This window comes from Microtus oregoni, unplaced genomic scaffold, assembly GCF_018167655.1.
Source record: "Microtus oregoni isolate MIOR12 unplaced genomic scaffold, Mior012 000049F_ref0000343, whole genome shotgun sequence".
In the NCBI taxonomy this organism is placed as follows: Eukaryota; Metazoa; Chordata; class Mammalia; order Rodentia; family Cricetidae; genus Microtus; species Microtus oregoni.
In genome coordinates this window covers 5364331-5378558 of record NW_024543223.1, presented here as the reverse complement: position 1 = coordinate 5378558, position 14228 = coordinate 5364331, and positions in this window count along the sequence as shown.

The following is a 14228-nucleotide window of genomic DNA, read 5'->3' as shown; positions in this document are numbered from 1 at the left end:
GGAGGAGGACTGTGCCTGTCTCTGGATAGCCCTGCTGCATTGGGCTTTCTGTTAAACCCATATTCTACCAGGTCAGTGATAGGACCAGAGGTGCAAGTGAGCTCAGAGATGAAGACATGCCCAAAGTCAGGATGCAGCGATGGCTGGTGAGCGTGCATCCCAGGCTAATGCCGTGCAAGCACATGTGTGCATAAACACAGGTTTTGTCTGGAGTGTGGCCAACATGCGTCCATTAAAGACGTTTAGCTTCTGAGTCTTCAGAGTGGTCAAAGATGAGAGCTGAGCGTTGGAAGGGAGGGCTGCTGTGTTTGAGAACACAGTAAGGACCTGGGGCTTAGGACAGTACAATAGAGACAGGCACAGCTTTGGTGGGCCTTCGTGCTCAGGTCCCTCCTGGCTGCAGCCAAGTGATGGCCTAGGACTGAGGTCTCAGCAGAGGCTAGACTGGGAAAGGATCTGTGCCACATAACACAAGTGGTTGCCTGTCGCTGGTGAGAGGTCCTGCCCACATTCAGAACAGGCTGGTCAAACTCATGAGCACCAGTGGGTAAGGATCATGGCCCTGTGTGCCAACTACACCCCATGTCCAGACTGTTCCACACTCTTCCCCAGCACCTGAGGATCTGTCTGTGGTGACCAAGTATCAAACACAAACCTTGGGGGACAGCGCACTGTCACACACAACAGTCTCCTTTCCTTTGGACTCCATCTCACACTGAGATGGCTTCAGAGCAGACTTCAAACAGAAAGGTTCCCCAGGACATTCTAACTGTTCCCATGAGCTAGCCTCCTAAGCCGGGGCTGTTCCCCACCCCAGGCAGAAGCAAGACTTGTGCTCAGAGCACACACTGTGACTAGGACCCCACACTACTCGGTGCCCACTGACCCAGCTTGCTTTTGATCCTGGGCTCTGCCAGGGCACAGGGTCCTCATGTGACCTGGCCAGTCCCTTCTACTCCCTCAAGTAGGGGCAGGGACACAGCAGTTTTGTCGGAGTGCTGAGTGTGCACTTCTGCTGAGTGAGTAGAGAGGCCAGGGCGGGAGAGGGCTGTAGGCTTGGCTCTTGGCCTCTCCAACAGGGAGGCTCCAATGGGCCCACGTCTGCAGAGCTCAAGCCAGTTTTTGGATGAGTGAAACAGTTGGAGCTCCAAATGGAGAAGCTGCTAGCCTGGTTGGGTGGGGCCTGCCTACTGGTTCAGCCCCCTAAGGCTCCCCCTTCAGAGGGCAGCTGACTGTTCACTGGGATGATGCTTCCACATCATAGCCCAAATGGCAACCAGTCAAGGAGTCAGCCTGAGGCCTGGCAGGTTCTCTGGCCTGCGGGACCAGCATACACCCACCTACTCTGGTGATACCTCCAGCATTGAGCCCACCAGGAGCCACAGACAAGCCGTGCCTAACCAAGTGAGGCTGGCTCTACAGTGCACTATGGCCTTTCTTCCTACCTGGCCCTGAAAGAGTCCCTGACTACCAGCCAGGCAGCGTCTCCATTGGGAAGCAAACAAAGATGTTTCTTCTAGCTGCTTGGCTCTCTAGAAACACTGAGCCATGTGGCAGTGATTTATTCTGCTGTGGCCCACTCCAGAGCAAACAAGGCAAAGCCCAAGTAGAAGGATTATGAGAGGAGGAGGCCCAGAGGGAGAGGACGGTTCTCGGGAGCTGCCCAGAGCCTCCCACTGTGTTCTGAAGCCATCTCCTCCATATCTCCTCCCTCCCTTCCTCTCCTACATGCAGAGTTGGAAGGGTCCTAAATGGACCCACTCACAGCCCATAGGCTGTTCTGGGAACAAGGCTAGGATCAGGTCTGTGTCCATGGGGGCGCTGCCCTGACCTGTCCTCGTTGGATGAGCTGCAACTCCAGACAGGACGTGGAACAGGCCTGGCTATCAGGGACCACTCAGAATGCGAGCTGGAATTGCCAGCCTGGGCCTCCCACTCCCAGGGGTGGGAAGCCTGGGACAGTCCCAGGCTGAAATGTATCTCCAGCTACAGAGAAGGGAGACAGGCTGGATGTCATTCTGGATTGTCTGAGACCTCACTGCTGGAGTTTTCCTTCCTGCCTCCTATGAGGCCCTAAGTGTTACTAATTGTGTTACTATACCAGTTTTATATCAACTTGACACAAGCAAGAGTTATCTGAAAAGAGGGAACCCCAACTGAGAAAATTCCTCCATAAGATTGATGGGGGAGGACCATTGTGGGTGGTGCTATCCCTGGTCTGGTGGTCCTGGGTTCTACAAGAAAGGCTGAGCAAACCCTGAAGAGGAAGCCAGTAAGCAGCGCCCCTCCATGGCCCCTGCATCAGCTCGTGTCTCCACGTTCTGCCCTGTTTGAGTTCCTGCCTTGACGTCCCTCAGTGATGGACTGTCACCTGGAAGTGTAAGCTGAAATAAACCCTTTCTTCTCCAAGTTGACTTGGTCATAGTGTTTCATCACAGCCATAAAAACCCTAAGACAAGTTGGTACCAGGATAGTGGGTTACTTCTGTGACAGATCTGACCAGATTGTTTTGGGGAGAATTGTGGATGGCCTTTGGAACTTTGGACTAGAAAAGCCATCAAGTGTTGAGAGCTCAGCGGAATGTCTTTATGGACAAGGAAGATAAGCAGAGACATTAATGGGGAACTGAACTGAACATTCTCCGATGCTGAGTGACTCATTAGAACTTCTGTGGCTGTCGGAAGTCGGAATGATGCAAGTCCAGGGCCGTACCTTAGGCTGTCACCAGTCCATTTAATAGCAACCCATTGCCCACCTCCGTGTGTGGTCTAACATCCTCGTGACAACCAGGCAGACTTGCGGACTGTACAAGCAGATCCCTAGCTTCCGCCAACCCAAAAACTAAGGCGTCTGAGGCCTGACCCAGGTTTTCCCACTTGGCTGTAACCCCCACCTAGCTGGTGTTCCCAGCAGTATATTTGAAGCAAGTGTTCCTTCACTGATAACATTTTTTGTTCTGTTTCTATAAAAACATCATGAAACTGACTGCATTGCGGGGCAACCTGAATTCATGCCCCTGGACCTCAGCCATCCATATCTGCATAAATTATCTCATCACCTTTGACATAAGAGCTGGGTTTTTTTGTACAATGTCTCACACACTTGTGAGGGAAGTGGCATTCAGGTTCTGCTGACGACTGGCCCCTCTTTGGGTTTTTTGTTTTTGTTTTTTATCTGATGTGGACAGAGGGAGAGGCAGTGGGAGATGATTAAGTACCAGACATGGGCCTCTCTAGGAGTTGAGAGCAGACAGCAAGATTGTGAGGGATGAAGAGAAGTTAGGGAGAGGAGAGGGAAGGACATCCCAGGCTCCAGAGAAACAACTAAGGTAAAGCCATCCCGTCCTGACCCCATTGTGTGTTTGCTTAGACAGTGGTCTTTACCCCACCCCACAACCGTCACATCTGCCTTGACAGCACATTTGAGATTCCCATGGCCTCGACTATGGCCCAGGTGTATTAACCAAAATAATCACCAAGTTATGCCCTAAAATAGTGACTGATCTTACAGGAGTGAACACTTCAAGGTGACTCTGACCCTCATCTAACTCTGATATATATGTGATTTTTGCCTTTAAAAATGATGTATCCTGATTGGTATGTAGAAGGAGAAAAGATATCACAGCACTTGGGAGGCAGAGGCAGGCGGATCTCTGTGAGTTCGAGACCAGCCTGGTCTACAAGAGCTAGTTCCAGGACAGGCTCCAAAACCACAGAGAAACTCTGTCTCGAAAAACCAAAAAAAAAAATAAAATAAAAATAAAAAAAAGTAAATTTTAAAAAGAAACATGTTATATCCTTGAACTTAGACACTAAGACTTTTCGGAGGTTCAAGCCCACTCTTGGTCTGGCCATCAGTTAAATGGACTTAAAACTCTTTGTTTTGTTTTTTGAGACAGGGTTTCTCTGTGTAGCCCTGATGTCCTGGAACTCACTCTGTAGATCAGGCTGACTCAAACTCAGAGAACTGCCTACCTCTGCCTTCTTAGTGCTAGGATTAAAGGTATGAGCCACCACTGCTCAGCAGAAAGTTCTTTCTTGTGATCAAAAGTCAGCTAATGAAAATAGAATATCCAGGCAGGCATGCGGCACACACCTGATAGACTCAGCTCTTGGGAGGCTGAGTCAGCGAGGGCTGGGAGTGTGCCACCACCCTAGCCTAGAACTTAGTCAGCGAGGGCTGCGAGTGTGCCTCCACCCTGGCTAGAACTCAGTCAGCGAGGGCTGCGAGTGTGCCTCCACCCTGGCTAGAACTCAGTCAGCGAGGTAGTCAATAACTGTCTCATGTGTGTCGTTACACTAGTTAGGTAGTTGACTTCCTCATTCATTCAACGTGCATTCTGGTGAATGAGCTGGAATGATTGCTGTCCTAGGGACGATGAAAATATGACAGCCATTTCTTACATCAAACACATACACAAACTAGACTCTGGGTGGATCAACACACTAATTGTAAGAGCAAAATCTAAATGCTTAAAGATGCACTGGGGACTGCAGAGATGGCTCAGCGATTAAGAGCACTTGCTGCTCTTGCAGGGGACCCGGGTTCTGTTCCCAGCATCCACATGGTACTCAGAACTATCTGTACCTCCAGTTTCAGGGAATCAGACACTTTCTTCTGGCCTTCTTGGGTACTGCACACACATGCTGTACATACATGCAGATAAACACTCATGCACAGAAAAACAAAATAATAATAATTTAAAAATAAATCTCGAAAGGTCCATTGGGGAAAGTTCTTACAGTCCTGGCTCAGAGCACAATTTCCCATCCAGGACCTAAATGTCATCTTCCAGCATTTGCCCACACTGTGGCGAATCCTCCAAGGCAAATGCACGGGCAGACAGAGAAGACCTGCCACATGCACAGCTGGGGACGAGTCCAAGCACAGAGCTGCAGAGCCCTTGTAGAGAGCCAGAGAATGTGCAGCCCCCCTCCCCTGCCACGCTCCTCAGCAATCTCCTTGGTGCAGAACTCTGCCCTTAGGGAGGACAGGGTGGAGAGAAGCAAGACTCCAGCACCCCACAAGTGAGGTGTCCTGTCAGGGAGAATCCCGCTCTCAGGCGGGTCTGCCTGTGCAGTGCCCATCACAGGACCAACGCAGAGGCAGAGTCTGTGCAGACACCTGCAGGTCTCACCTTGTTGCACGTTAGTTACTGGAAACCTTGCAACTCCTGCACACATCTGTTTGTGTGGAGAAAGCCAATAAATGCCTGTGTTCTAAGGAAACTATTTACAAAGCCACATCTGGCCTTAGCTTGCCGGCCCCTGCTTACTGCAGAGGATCCCTGTGCTGAGAAACAGTCACAAGCTCACTTGCTTTGCTAAGAGAGAATGCATTAGACTCCCAGAGAGTGTCAGGGAAGGTTATGGAGAGGGGTTAGAGCAGGACATTGACCCAGGCCAACTTGCTGGGATGGAGGTTCTAAGGGGGGCTATCTCTAGAAGACATGCTTTTTTAAGGTCCTTCCTTGTGGAGCCTCTCCCCACTTCCGGGGTCCCTGTAGTAGAGGTAGATAGAGAACCCACCCCGGGGGCCCACCACAGGGGCCCTCCCGTGCAGAGGGTCAGGGCAGTGGGAAAGATGCATCTCAAAGGAGATTCAAGAATTTGCTGGGTAGGAAGTTCTTTTCTGTGAAGTTCAAGGGTGCCTGTTGGAATCCAAAACATTCCAGCATGAGGAATGTGGACTTGGCCTACTAAACCAGCCGCTGGAAGCCTCTGAGAGGGCTAGTCTGAACTGAATTCCTGCAAGGTTCAGGATTAAAGGCAATGGGGCAGTCTGCAGCATCCAGACACTGCAAATCAGGCAGGCAGGGCAGGGATGTGGAGCACCCCATGGGAAATATCACTGAGGGTGGCTGATGCCCTTGGGCCTCCTGGCCCTGTACCTCCTCCATCCCCCAAGAACCATGCGCCAGGCACAGCTGTCCTGCTATAGGCTCTCAGGCAGTTGGGAACGAGCTCGTTCCTCTCTGAGCTTGGGACCAGCGCAATCTTGGGGAAGCTCTCTACTTTGTGAATAGCCCTGAACTCTGTTCCTCTCAGATGTTTTCTCATTTCCACACCACAGGGGCAGAAAAAAAAAAACCTGCTGCCTAAGTCACTATGACCACGTGTGTGTCCCACGTTCTGAACCACATCATAGTCTTGCCAAAGGCATCTTATTTAATTTAAATATTTATTTATTTATTTATTTATTTGTGAGTTTCACCATACACAGATGTGTGCATAAATGTCACAGTACGTGTGTGGAAGTCAGAGGATAGCTTCCAGGATTTTAGTCTCTCCTTCTACTGAGTCCCAGGGATCGAACTCAGGTCGCCAGGCTTGGCAGCAAACATTTCTCCACTGAGCTATCTCACTGGCCCATCAGAGCCATTCTAAAGGACCACGAGTCAGCCTGTCTTGGCTGCTGATGCTGAGTAGAACTCAGCAGTGTGAGTGAGGCAGACAGAAAGACATGGGAAATTAGGGCCTGGGAGAAAGAAGGGAGCCCCTCATCCCCGAGTCTGGCTGAAGTCTGTCAGTGGCTGAGTATCAAGAAAGACAACAGCAGCACCATCTGCTGTCGGGGCTGCCAGCAGAGGGACGATGTCTGTTTTCTAAGAATGTAAAACAGTGATGGGCTGGGCTTACAGCCCAAGTAGCGTGGCCTTGCTCCATCCCAGCTGTCTTTGTGAATCACACCAGAAACTCCATTTACAGAAAGAGACGTGTCCCAAGTCCCTGTGAGCTCTGGTGGCCCCTGGTTTCATCTAATCAGGTTGCAGTCCCCTCTAAGACACCCCAGAGCCACTTGGTGGTCTCTGAATTCTTAGCAACTTTTTGAGCTGTAACTTGAGAGCCACTGAAATAATGCGCATGGAACAGGACGGACCTGGGAGGCTAACGCAGCTCATGTTTCCTCCAAGTCTTTCCTTCTATTAACCACTGTGCCAAAAACCTAGCTTTTAAAATGTCTTTTTTTTTTTTACATTCATTCATTCACCCATTCATAAGTTGTGTACAGGTGTGTGTGCGCACACGCGCATGCACGCACACGTGTGCATGTACCATAACATGCATGTGTAGATTAGAAGTTGGTTCTTTTCTTCTACCATATGCACAGAACTAGGTGGGGTGTTGCAGTGCATGCTGCACTGGGGATGGTCAGTTAAACTAGTACACTTGGAAGATTCTAGATCAGTGAGCCCATCTCAAAAGAACAAAGTGGCTCCTGAGGAATGACTCCCGAGGTTGTTCCTGACCTCTCCTGTCAGCACACACATGCATCTACACATACAAGCAGACAAACACCCATTCACATCACACACACCAAAAAATCAAGCAAGCAGGCATGGTGGGGGTAAGACCCCTTCTCCTTTGGGGGTCTACACGGGAAAACGCAAACAAGATCAGAAATGCTGAGACTCCATTTTCCCTGTCTGTAAACTGAGGTGTGGGCCCTAGCCCGTCCATATCAGGACTGTAGAACTGGGCGGAGTCTAACTCTAGGCTGCAGAGCAGGGGTGTGGAGTTTGGTAGAGGGACTGAACCATTACCTGGAGTCTGGGCCAGGCTGCCCATGTGGCATGGGCTGCCACCTCAGCTGTGCCCAGCATGACAGAGTCTCCAGAATAGCTGCTTCCTGTGCTGAGTGCTGCCCGCCCTCCCTCCCCTGGGAGAGCATCCAGCCCCTGAGGCGGGAGGGAGTTCCAGGCTGCCCAAGCAGCCACTGTGGCCATGGGCTGCAGATGGTGGGAAGCAAGGGTTAGATAAGTCCTCATGGAGTGGTTTGACCTTCCCTTCACTCCCAGGTTTCCTAGGTCCTCACTGTGCTGGGCAGGCTCAGCACTGGCAGCAATTCGTATCTTGGCAGGATAGAACTGTGTGGCAGATGTGCAGCAGCGGGGGCCAGCCAAGGGAGACTCAAGAGTCCTGGCCACAGCCCTGAAGTCACAACCATGCGGCAGCAAACCCAGACTGGTTTCAGAGTCAGGGAGCTGAGTGCTGTGGCCACTTGACAGGGCGGGAGAGTGGTGCTAGCGAGATACAGGTTGTAGTGGGCAGAATGCCTAGATGCTCTCAAAATTCTGTCCTCTAGTGTGCCCTGGGATAATCAACTGCCTTGCACTGTGGGTGGAACCCGTGGACCTGGTAGAATTCTCCTCCTGTGCTATAACTGACTTTAAAAAAGGTGAGGTCCATTCTGAGTGGGCCTGGCCTAACCAGTCAAACCACCAAAGAGCGCAGGCTGTTACCCCAACAGGGATGTACCTGAGGGGTGTTCTCTGCCTAGCTCTGAGGAAGGAAGGGGCCCATGGCCAGGATTTTGCTGCCGAGGACAAGATCTGGGCAATAAGCTTCAGGAACCAAATCCTGCCCACAGGCCTGGGATCCTGGAAGAGAATCAGACCACGGCTATCCCTCCTGGACCTGGAGTCCTGAGCATGGAACTGGCTGAGTCCCACCCAGACTTTGACCCAAGGGGATGGAGCTGACCCAGTAGGCACCGGCTGCGGCTGGTCATGAGCTTCTCAGCTTGGAGAATGCTTCAGTCAGCCCAGGCTCTGCCCACTGCCAAGCTGAAGGGCAGAGACGAGGATTCTCTAGACAAGTGCATCGTCTTACAGGTTCCTAGCATGCTGGATGCAGGCTGGGCAGGGTGGTCTGTGGGCCATTTTCTTTGAGAGGTGTCCCTCTGAGAGTCCTCTTGTCTAGAGAGCCCTGCCTGAAGCTAGTCATCTGCACCTTGTTCTGATCCAGGTCCTGAACCCCTGTGAAGGTGCATAGGACACCAGGGATAGCTCACTGTAGCTCAGTGGGCAGAGCCACGTCTAGCCATGAGGTCAGACTGCATTGTGAGCCTTGGTGAAGGGCAAGAGAATAGAAGCTGCGGGCACTCAGGGCCACCTTGGGTCTGATGGGTGATGGGCTTAGGGTCAGTCAAGTCAGAGTTGCCAGCCCTTGCTGACTGCAGGTGCCAGGACTCAGAAAGGGACCACCAACCCCTATGTTCTGGGGCAGCTATGTGCCTGGCACCTCCTTATGACCCAGAAAATAGGGGAAAACAGGTGGTAGACAGCCAGATGGATATCACAGGTGTCCTGTAAAATGTCAGTAATACTGTCACTGGCTGTGTGTGGTGGTGGCTTTCTGTATGTCACTACTGGTCATCTAGCAGAGTACTTTAGGTTCCATTACGCATGTCCATGTGAGGGAGTGATTAAGGCCTACAAAGAGCTGGCTTTAAGTAAAGGAGGTCACTCTGGACCACTTGGGGAGAGGCCTATGGAGGGGCCTCAAGAATGGATGAGGTCAGCCGCTTTAGACACCCATGTCATAGCCTCCCTTCAAGTTAGCTTCGGGGATGTTTCAGAGACTCCCGTTGCCCTGTGGTCTGATTGCCCCCTGGCACTAAACCCTCAAACAACCTCAGGTCTGTGTCACTCGCTGAACCATGACTATGGTCCCTCAGGTGAGGGGAAGACGGGGGCAGAGCCACAGCCATCAGAACCTAGTGGTGAGGACACCTTAAAAAACACCCTTTTGTTGAGTGTTTGTCCCGTGCAGGCTCGGAAAGGGCCTGGAATTCAACAGAGGTCAGAGTTCATGGCCTTCACTGGCACTTCAGGGGACAGTCTACCATTAAGCTAGGGTGAAGGACAGGCGAGAGCCATTGTGTTTTCTGGGGGCTGAGATGAACTCAGAGTTCATCTGGGGAGCTGCCTAGGAGTCAGTATCTGGTCATAGCCATGCAGTCCTGTGGATGAGAGGTCGCTTTGGCTCACAGTGTGGGGTGGTCTGCCGTGGCAGGGAGGACACGGCTGCAGGAGCCCAGTGCAGCGCGTCGTGTCACCCTGTGGTCATGGTCAGAAAGCAGAGGGAGATGATTGGTTCTTAGGTGACTTTCTCCGGTTTTTTCAGTCTGAGACCTTAGCCCACAAGACGGTACCACCCCCAGTGAGGGTCTTCCTGCCTCAGTGATCTACACATTCCCTCACAAACATGCCTGGAGGTTACTTTCCATGGTGAGTCCCTAAAGTTGACAGCTGAGATTCATCATCGCACCTGGCAAATCCCTCTCCCACTCTGCTACCTGCAGCGCCCTTCCACGTGTCTGTAACGGGGTGACCACCTCACCAAAGCGGAGACTCCTAAGTTTGTCTTCAGCAGATGGCCAGTTTTGTGCTGAGGTGGACCCACACCCTGTCCCTGCCTTCCTACCCACAAAGCTGAGCAACTAGGCAGCCTCGTGCCTTGGATCTGGTGTTATGATATTGTAGATGAGGTCTGGAGCCAGTTTTCTCACAGCCCGCTGGCGTTAGGGCTGCATGGGACCGAGATATGAGCCAGCTACAGCTGGAAGGAGTGCCTTGTGCTGGTTAGTGTTTTGTCAATTGACATAAGTGAGAGTCATTGGGAAGAAGGAATAGTGATTGAGAAAATTCCTCCACACGATTGGTCCGTGGGCAAGTCTGTGCTATATTTTCTTAATTAGTGATTGACATGGGAGGGCCAGCCCACTGTGGGTGGTACCGCCCCTGGGCAGGTGGTCATGGGTGCTGCAGTAAGAAAGCAGGTTAAGCAAGCCCTGAGGGTCAAGTCAATAGGCAGCACTTCCGCGTGGTCTCTGCTTTGGTTCCTGTCTACAGGTTCTTACCTTATGGTCCTGGCCTGGCTTCCTTCAGCGGCGGACTTAGAAGCTATACGGCGAAATAAACCTTTTCCTCCCCAGGTTGCTTTTAGTCATAGTGTTTTATCAAAGCAGTAGAGACCCCAGGACAGCTGGGGACTGAGTTACAGTGGGCTTTGTGAATGTACACTGGGGAACCCGGGTGGAGTAAATAACGCCCCCTGCCCATGTCAATAACTATGGTCACTGATCTCTGAGCTGTTGGGGACACCATACTAGGCTTCTTCCCAGAAAGAGCTGGCACCTGGAGTCAGCTGGGCAGATTGCAGTGGGCGACCACGCCTAGGAGCCCATGACCAGACCAGTTCTCTGGCTCAGGCCAAACTATGTCCCTAGGTGTCACTACCCTGAGTTGCCCTCAGTAAATGCTCACAGTGTGGCAAGTGAAGGTCTGGCTTATGCCTGCTGCTGCTGTCCAATCTCCTCCCTGACCTCCTTCGTTTTTGGAGCTGTCACGGGTGGCCTGGACTATGAAATTTGCCTAGGTGTGACATGTACCCGTTCCTTCCCACCTGGCTTCAGGCATTCTTGTATCAATGCAGGGAAGACAGACACTTGTCTCTGAGCTCTGACTACCTCAGGGTAGCCTTGGTTGAGTCTTTAGCCATCATGCCCCAGTTCTCCAAACTTTAAAATAGATATCAAAAGATCTACCTCCTAGGCCTGGATCCTGGGACCTGGGCAGGTGGAGTTCACACCTGCTTGGCTTCTGGCACAATGGATAGTGTGAAGTGTGACAAGAAGGCACCTAGGAGGGGCTGACTGAAGTAATCACCCTCAGAACAACTGTTGACAAAATCAGAAGCAGGGGACCCCTGTGGTGGCTTGAATGGGAAATGCCCCCCATAAGCACACTCATGTGCATTAGCATGCCCTCACCAGTAGATGGCGCTGTTTGGAGAGGTTACGGAACCTTTGTGAGATGTGGCATTGCCTGCTGTCATATCTGTCCTGCCAGAAGGGATTCTACTACTCTGGAATAGTAAGCTAAAAATAAAAATAACAACAATAAAAATTTTCTTCCCTAAGGTGCTTTTTTTCATGACAACAAGACATATCTGCTCCTGGAAGCACCAATCTTCTTCAAGAGGATGATGGACACTGAAGAGGCTCTCTTATGGCACTGGCTAGCCATTTGGGCAAGAAGCTGCTCTTGCCTGGACTGTTTGATGCCATGCTGTATGAACTGGACATGCAGGGCCCACAGAGAAAATGACTGCTGAACTTGCCTAAAGGTGAGATGGTCATTTGGGGTTCCTGCTTCATGAAAGAGTCTGTCAGACATTTTGCAGGACAGAGAAGAAAGTGTCTGACAAACTGCCAATAGAGGCAGAACTGTCTTTGAAATTTCTTGCTTCATAGGAAATTGCTGGATACTATGGGCCTGTAGGCTGAACTAGATTCCCCAATGATACAGAAGAACTTTGGGTGACTGTCCAGACAGTGAGATGTCTCTGTCAATTCTAGAGTTTTGGAAGTTGCTTGCAATGCACTTCCTGTTAACTTAGGTAATATTATATCCTTCTGGAGTCTTTGATGGAGTTGAAGAATAGATAGTTATAGTTTTCCTTATTTATGATAAAAGATAAAATAGATATAAATATTGCAACTGTAATTCTTGCTTGATACCTGTTTGGTTATGTTACTATGCTAAAGTTAAAACCTTCCTTTTTAATTAAACAGAAAAAGGGAAATGGTGTGGGAGGTCCTTCTGTATATGTGTTGCTTTTATTGGTTAATGAATAAAAAAGCTGTTTTGGACAGTGGCTTAGCAGAATAGAACTAGGCCAGGAAAACTAAATTGAATGCTGGGAGAAAGAAGGCAGAGTCAGGGCTGGAGAGATGGCTCAGAGGTTAAGAGCATTGCCTCACTCAAGCTGTTCTGGACTCTGCCAGGCTTCGAATCTCTGGGAAGCTGCAGCATCTGCTCTACTGCAGGATTCTCCTTGGACAGCTCCTGGATTCCAACCAGGAGCACAGTCCTGCCACCTGTGGGACCCCGGCAACCTGGCATTGGTGGCGTCGCTGCTGTCCAATGCTCTAGTGCCGCTCTGCTAGGTCCACGGTGCAGAGCTTCAGGAGTGCTGCCTTTGAGCCATTTGCTGCATTGGACATTCCCTCCACTATACTGGACGGGCTGTGTTCATTGGCTGTCCCTCGTGCCAGAGCACTGGCATTCTGAACACTTGGCTGGCATCCAGTGCTGTGCAGAGCACTGGGAAGCTGACTGTGGACTTCTCACTGAGCTCATAGGTATCTATTGCTGGACTATCCATGGGACCCACCACACCTTGAGTGACGTGAAGCAGAACATGACCTGTGGTGACACAAATCAGGTGGCAATAAGCACAGCAGCAAGAGTGACAAGGCGCAGGGCTCAGCTCCCTCCAACTGCATGCACAGCAAGCAGGACGAGAGTAAGTGAGTGGGGGACTACAAAGGGCAGAGACTGTCCCCATGCTCCTATACCCAAGTGCCCCCCCCCCCCTTGCTGCCTGGTGACTATTGTATAAGGGCTTTCTGCACCCCTCCTGGGGTTTTGTTTGGTAACTTTCCTGATAAAAACACTCTTGAGGCCCACATCCACATCAGAATCATTGGGTCAGGGAGTGTCACACCCCACCTGTATGCTCCTACTAGCTGCTATGCCCATCACTTCAAGTCAGAGAAGACCGCTGGTGCCATTGTCAGTGCTGAGTGCCCATGATGGCCAAGCAAGGCTGGGGAATGTGGCTACACTGGAATACCAGCGGCAGTGTTCTCTTGGGACCCTGTGGATCGCTCTCCCTGCTCCAGGCTTTGGGTTTTGTGTAGCCAAGCTCTAACTGCCCTCCTGCCTACTCAGCTCAATCCTGGCAGTGCAGCTTTGAGACCTCTGTTGTGGCTGCCCAGTTGGGTGCAGGGCTTCTGGCAGATGGCGAGGATGCAGTCTCTTCCCCATTGGGAAAGTATAACCCTGTCTGTGAGTTCCCCATGAAGAATCACCTAGTGGAGGATTGGGCTGTCTCTGCTGATGAGCCAAGGCTGGGTTATAGAGGAGATCCTGTTCCCAGGACAGCTGGGGTTGGAAGAGTACTGGTAGCTCAGTGGAGATTATTTCATCAAGTCTGAAGGGCTGTGGACTCTAGGCTGCGTGGGTTCCTATGTATGACTACGGATGAAGAAGAAGCCCCCACTGAGGGCTGCACAGCTTTGTATGAATGAGAATCAAACCTGCTGGTGGAAGAGGATCACAGGAGACCCATAGTTCCCATGGCATTTAGCCTGCATACTGCCAGTCAGACTCAGAGATGAGAGGCCAAGTCAGGAGTCTTCAAAGAGAAGGCCAGAGGTGGGGTTTCAGGAGGCTGGTAGGCAGACCCAAGTGTCCTTGTTGGGCAAGGCTGAGCCCAGGTGGACCCAAATGCTGCCTTGCATGGCTCTGACCAGAACAGCTGTGGAGATGGTTCACGCTCCCTGAGGGTGGGTCTGCTCCATAGAGGGACTGTAACCTCTCACCCAAGTCTAAGTGGCTTGGACCACAGCCTCCAGCTGTCCCGGGCATAGAGGAT